The sequence below is a fragment of the Macrobrachium rosenbergii genome, chromosome 13, assembly GCF_040412425.1.
Source record: "Macrobrachium rosenbergii isolate ZJJX-2024 chromosome 13, ASM4041242v1, whole genome shotgun sequence".
In the NCBI taxonomy this organism is placed as follows: Eukaryota; Metazoa; Arthropoda; class Malacostraca; order Decapoda; family Palaemonidae; genus Macrobrachium; species Macrobrachium rosenbergii.
The window spans coordinates 16,214,475-16,221,974 of record NC_089753.1 but is presented as its reverse complement, the minus strand read 5'-3'; positions in this window follow the sequence as shown (position 1 = coordinate 16,221,974).

Sequence of the window (7,500 nt, the reverse complement as noted above, 5' to 3'; positions counted from 1 at the left end):
CTTACAAAAGAATTCAATCCCCTATAAAATGCCAACTTCCCCCTCTAAGCTGCTCCATCTCCCCCAGGCCAGAATAAAAAAAATAAATCCGCTAATAAAAAATGGCTGTGGAAAATTCAAATAGGGACATAGAGGCAACTCCAAATGACTGACGACCGTGAAAATGGCCTATTAAACGACCTATCATACAATCGGGTAGTAACGCCACCCCGCCGATCAAGTTGAACGCCGATTCCTATCGCACCGCGTCACATTTCATAAATATTTAGCCGCCATGCGCTCACTTTATAAGGGGAAGGGCAACAGGAAGAGGAGCGGGAGGAAGGACAGGCCCTTTCGAGTTAGTACTGTACAGCCGGAATTGAGTTTCTTACTACTCCGTCCACGCATGGTTTATGAGACTGGGTGGATGAATAATGGGATGACGCGATGCATGAGTTATACGGGAAGGTACGTCTATTATTGGTATTTTCATTTCTCATTGGGAAGCATATATATAATTATATATATATAATATATATATATATATATATATATATATATATATATATATATATGTGTGTGTGTGTGTGTGTGTGTGTGTATACATGTACAGAGGTAGATATACATGCGCCTTGCTGAAAATCAGACAGACAGACTTTCAAACATACCTACGCACGAGCAAAACAAATATCAAAACCGGGTACCCAATACCGCAGCCGTGTAGAGTAGCAGCAACCCTGTAGACGAAGTCATATACGGAGCCATAAAGAACCTAAATTGAACCATAAATAGAGAAGGATACATAGCGACCGGAATTGATGTATTCTGGATACATATTTTTTTCTACTCTCTCCTCCTCCCAGGGGATACGTATATCGAGGCATGATGGAGCGAGTTTGTTTAATGATGTGTGCTTTATCAGGGACAGAATCAGAGCGACTCTTTTCCTGTTATAATAGGCAATGGGGCCCCTGGGGAGGCCTCAGTCATCTCTATGGTAATATGTCTCCGCCCTCTCTCTCTCTCTCTCTCTCTCTGTCTCTCTCTCTCTCTCTCTCAAAGCTATTACTTAAACAACACATTTTACTTTTATAACCGTCTGGAAATTTTCTCCTTGGAACAATCAAAAAAGACGCCACAGTTCTCCGCTATAACTAAGCTATTTGTATTTTCTAGTCCAGATTTTCTCGACATGAGAGAAGTTTAGTCTCTCTCTCTCTCTCTCTCTCTCTCTCTCTCTCTCTCTCTCTCTCTCTCTCTCTCTCCATCATCATGAGTTCCTTCGTCCTTGTTTGTTTTTTCTTCATTTCTATTTTCCTTTACAATCTAATCCCCTTTTGCTTGACTCTCTCTCTCTCTCTCTCTCTCTCTCTCTCTCTCTCTCTCTCTCTCTCTCTCTCTCTCTCTCTCTCTCTCTCAGCTCCTACATTACCAGGATTTAGCCCTCTTTTACACACTTGCTAATATAAGAGCATCGACATGAGAAACTGTAAATTAGATGAAGGGGTGGATTCTCTATTATGCTTTTTATTCTATTTATGTGTTTGTGTGGCTGATTTAAGATGAAAATACCCTTGTCGTTACAGGTTAATTTTGACAATGTATATAAACTTTGATACTTCTATAAATGGGCTCGTGTGCTTTTATGTGCTCAAGGGGAGTAGGAGGAGAAGGATGGGGAGGAGGAAGAAAAGGGGAGGAGGAGAGGGCGTTTGTTGGAGTAAGTGTACTGGGGTGAGTATACCAAACGTTTGTGGGCGTGATGGGGGCGATTATGCTTCTTTTTGTACATATTCCTACACGCAAATGAGTTTTTGAGGTCAACTGCTTTTGGAGTTTGACTTACCATTAAAACGAACTCATAAACGATAACTAACAAATTCTTGAGAAGCCAGAAAGAAAAAGCGTCACATTTATTCCTTTTACTCTCCTGCTTGTGATAACTATATTAACTCCTTGGTAATTTACGACGATACTCACGAACATAAACATAAAATTTGGCTTCACAATCCTTTTCCATTACCTACGGACGACGCTTCCAGTAATTAAGGAAAAGTCGTTCAAAAACGGGACCACTGTTTTTGGAAAGAGGGAAGAAATGGTGTGCGAGCTCTGTCGCATAAAAAACAAAATTGCATTTTGTTTAATTTAATTGCTTTATCAAATGCTTTCTCGGCTGAAGCACAATTACTCTTATCTTTCCGACTTTATCCTTTAATTTCCCCTCACAGCCACATTAGGTGTAGTACTATTATCATCTTTGTTATCACGTCTTTAATGCTTCTAAATCCTTGCCGTCTCCCCTCATTTTGTTCCATCTCATCTCCCCTTCTGTTATCTTTAAATTTGGTTCTTACTCTTCGGTAATTGGCCTCTGTCCCCACACATCGAATTTCTCTTCTCCCCTTTCCTTGCCTTCACTTGCTTAATGGCTCTATGTCTACTTATGTAACTCTCTCTCTCTCTCTCTCTCTCTCTCTCTCTCTCTCTCTCTCTCTCTCTCTCTCTCTCTCTCTCATTTATAAGCAAACATAAAATTTCATTATTATGTCTATGTATTAATTTGCTTCACAATTATGTACGTTTGATGATCTTACCATTAGGTTTATCTATGTAGCCTACCTGTGGCTATTTACCCAAACTATATCAATAATTACAACATATCATCAAGTACATATAGATAAGCAGTTATTATGTTCTTTATACACAAAGACAATGTAATGTGTCGCCGTGCTTGCAAGAGAAGCAAGTATACATTCATACATGTGTGCATTTACCATTTACTTATTTAATCCTTAAAAGCAAAGCGAACATATGCAACCTTGCATTTGACGGTCATGATGATCATCTCAGTTAATTGCCGAGAGCAATTGCAATTAACGAGGTTCCTCCTCCTCCTCCTCCTCCTCCAACTAAGCCACTTCGCGTTCGCCTTCGTCAGGTACATGCTATTGAAAATAAAGCTGCAGTTAACCCTTTGCCGTTACCGTCTTCTTAAATAGGCACTTCATCGTCGGTTCAAATGGGAAAGGCGAGAGATGTTCCATGCTCGTTTAATGGCTACTTGAACACTCATAATCATAGCTGCTTGAAAATTGGAGTCAGGCACCAATGAGGCATGAAGAGGAGAAGAAACGACGACTGAAGAAGGAGTGAGGAGAAACCGAGCTTAAAAGGCCAACTCTTTTCTCATGACAAATTAGACAACTTAAAGGGGAAACAGGATTTACGAAAGAGGGGAAACGGAAAGAGAGAGAGAGAGAGAGAGAGAGAGAGAGAGAGAGAGAGAGAGAGAGACGCCAAGAAAATGTAAAACTGATTTAAAGAGAGTAGGGAAGGATCATCAGCTGAAGTAGCTTGTAGGTTAATCTCTCTCTCTCTCTCTCTCTCTCTCTCTCTCTCTCTCTCTCTCTCTCTCTCTGTTTGTCTTGATTCTATCAGCTATTTGTTTCTTAATCTGAAAACAAGAGCGCTAAAGGAACGATAATTGTTCTGAGGAAAGAATGACTGCAGTATTTAATGAGTTTTATTTCTGCTTCTAAGAAAGGTATGGGAAAACAATTGTTGTAGAGGCCAGGGATGAATAGAAAGTACTTCTGAATGACTTGAAAGTAAATGATGCCACGAAAAATTTAAATAAAAGAAATAAACAATATTTAACCAAAGCAAGTAGCACACTACCTTTCAATCTGCACTAGATTTTCTTTCACTATCCCTTAACGTTCTCTAGAAGCCATGTCAACCTCTCCCGGCAATGTGCTTTGCTTACCATAATTAGGAAAATAGGATAGATAACTTAAGCTTACTGAATAAAATCTCGCAAATCACAGTTGTACCTCTCAGTTGGAGATGAGCCTAAGGCAAGATAATTTTAACACTAATTTTTTTCATTTAAATACAAATAAAAAATATCTGACCTGCACTTTTGGCTTTTCGCCTCGTAACGACCCTTAAGATTGCGCTGAACATCAATGAATTATATATAACGACCTAGATAAGATTATATATATATATAACATCAATAATTATATATATATATATATATATATATATATATATATATATAATATATATATATATATATATATATATATATATATATATATGTATGTATATATATGTGTGCGTGTAAATTAACTTTATCACTTACACACTTGTTCTTTGCATTAGTACAATTACTAACAGGACCTCATTCAAACTGGGTGGTATCTAGTGGAGATATTTATCAAAAAAAGTTACAAGCTTTCTAGGAGAAACAGTCCTCATTCTCAAGTATCCGGATACTTGAGAATGAGGGATGTTTGTCATAGAAAATTTGTAACTTTTTTGAGTAAATATCTCCACTAGATACTACCCAGTTAGAATGAGGTCCTTAAATGTTATATATATATATATATATATATATATATATATATATATATATATATATATATATATATATATATATATATATATATGTATATATATATATATATATATATATTATATATATATATATATATATATATATATATATATATATATATATATATATATATATATATATATATATATACACAGCTGTTAACCTTATACTCAACCTCGCATTTATAGTCAGGGTTTGGACCTACAAGAGTGTATAAAATCTTATGTCAGAATAATTGATGGCTCATAGAGGCTGATGATAAATAAACGAACCACTTTCTAAATTCATAAATAAAGTGAATCCATATGTCAGAAACTAAAATCGCTTGGTTTTTAGAACGCCATAGGGGCATGGGTGACATAGGCTGCGCTGGAATCTTACTGATAACGCACAAGCAAATGCTAAGATGAAGGCCTCACCAGCGCAAAATTCCAAGTTCCAATTTTTCATAGCAACTCCTTTCTCAAACGTAATTTTAAACTTTCTTTAAATGGGTAATTTTAACCCCTGCTCAATCCGGCAATTCTTTTCACCCAGTCAATCACAATTTTACCATTTGCCCTTCGCAGATTGCATATTTCATACCTTGTTAATAAAAATAATTCACAAAGAAGTGTATATATTACAGGGTAATTTCATGAGCTTTAGACAATAAAAACAACTGAAAACGATTTAAAGCACTATAAAAAACAGACCTTGTTCCTAACCAAGCAACACCTTTTAATATGAGAGTGAATTAGATATACAAAACTATTCTCATTCGTTAATGCAGTAAAGAGACCAAATAACATTATTACCATAGTCAAACGGCCCCACAATTCACACGAGTCCCCTTCAAAAGCAAGAAAAGAAAACGACGATAAAAGGTCTTTTATCCAAATCTCGCAATAATAGTTTACAGTACATTACCTATGCAAAGCATCGCAATCAAGACCGGATTTTTTTCTTGAAATTTCAAAGAACCTATCTCCTCCCCCCTTCCTGTAAAAAGATAATAGCGGCATTAAATTCCAATGGATTCTCTAATGAACTTGAAACAAAGGAGTGAAAGCTCCGACCATTCATGTGTAATGCACCTTGTGATGATCGTGAATGACTTTTATTTCGGAACTGTCCGGAGAGATTGCATTGCTCTGCAGTGTCTTACTTAATTTCTTGAAAATATTCAACGTCGCATTTCCTGACGACCGTCCTTCGTGTTGGGGAAGAGAGAGAGAGAGAGAGATGAACCTTCATCCTTTCATTTTACTTTTAAATTTCTACTGATTGCCTAAATACAATATAGTCAAGCATAACATTACTACATTGATATCATGAGTATTCAGTAAAACTCACAGCTCTCAAAAGATTCTCATGAGAATTAAGAAAAAGAATTTTAAATAAAAACCATGGCATGTCGTTTTTAGTAATCATTTAATTAACCTTCTTGAACAACCATCATTCTTGAATAAAAACACAGAAATGACTTTTATTTGAACAAATGATGCTCAACAGCAAGGCATATACATACGGAAGGATCAAATTCATCTTTTTTTTTTTTTTTTGGATTCACTTTACAATCTGGAATTAAATCACTCGGGCTCCGGAGTGGAGACTGGTGAATGAAGAAAGGCCAGGAGAGACACGTGTGGCGAAGTCCACAGAGACATTTTGCGTCGCACGGCGCTGGAGGCTATCTATGATGATGGCCATAGTTTTAAATTTCTGACATCCATTTTTTATGTTAAACCGAGTCTAACATACATTGGTTTTGTTGTGGTATGGAATTTGCTTGAGAAGGACATAAAAAAAGAGCGATAAATCACGCACTCTAGGTGTTTAACCTTCACAATGACCGCATATTCAGTTTATATTTATATCACGTTTCACTTCCCGAGACAGAAGTTATACATAATTAGGGTCCCGTGTCCTATCCTTGCTTCATGCGTAACAATTTCTCTTACACCTTGTTCTGTGCATACTCTTCATGAATTCTTCTCAAGTTTCTACAGAGATGCCTTGATGAGCATGTACTTTCCAAGTCATTACTACTGTCATTCCGTCAGAAGGAAAGGCGGACGGAGAACCATTCAACGAATACAGTGCCCTCCCATTCAGAACAAAAATATGGAAATCACAAAGAGAAGAAAAAAGACATTCCTCACAGATTTATCCCGAGCTAAAAGTCCCCTCCATCGTTCCATTCCGTCTGGTGGAAGGCTTCTTTACTAGAGAAGATATACGGAAAACCTAAATAGAAAAGAGAAAATTACTGAAGATAAAGGCTGGACTAAGTGTAATACCCTGAGGAAATCTGCTGATTGCATTCCTGTAGTCACTACATTGCTTAATAACAACTACTATTTCCAATCTGTTAACTAAAAATTCAATAACAGTACTACGAAATGGTCAACCAATTTTCATCTGTCTAAGCTTGAAAACAAAGCCTTCCAAATGAACACGGTCAAAAGCAGCATTAAAATCAGTACCAATCATAAGAACTTCATAACCAGGATGTAGAGATTTCTTTACAAAACATGAAATTCAAAGAAGACTATCCCAAGTACCGAAGCCCTACTCCAAACTATGGAGCATATTCTCACTTTCAGAATGGGCATGAAGACAATTTAAAACTGGGTGGCAATTCGTAGGGCTAGAGGTGCCACAACCACATTTACCAGAGTAACAATACCGTTCTCCAACAAGTGCAAAAAGGACCCCTTCAAACTATCTCACAAGAAAATAGCAAATAACTTAAGAGCTTTAATAAAATATCTCAGCAAACGAGAAGGAATCAGCCCATTGATGATGATGATAAGACTTTCACTTGTAGAATAATGGGTTCAGTTTCTTTGTACAACGCTGATCTCTCCGGAAACGAAAGATCTCTCAAAAATCGTATACGTAGTAGAAGTACGTTTAAACTACATAGTTTATTACGTCACTATGTAATATCACTAGAACAAGTTTAAAGTACCCCAGATAGCATATGTTAATAATCTCCAGACAAAAGGCCTGAAGCCTTCGATGGTTTGGGATTTTGATTTCTTATAAGGCAAACAATAATTACCATTAGTTTTGTTTGTGTATAATTCGATAGCAGCCTATAGATATGCATTATTCTGGTGTATGCA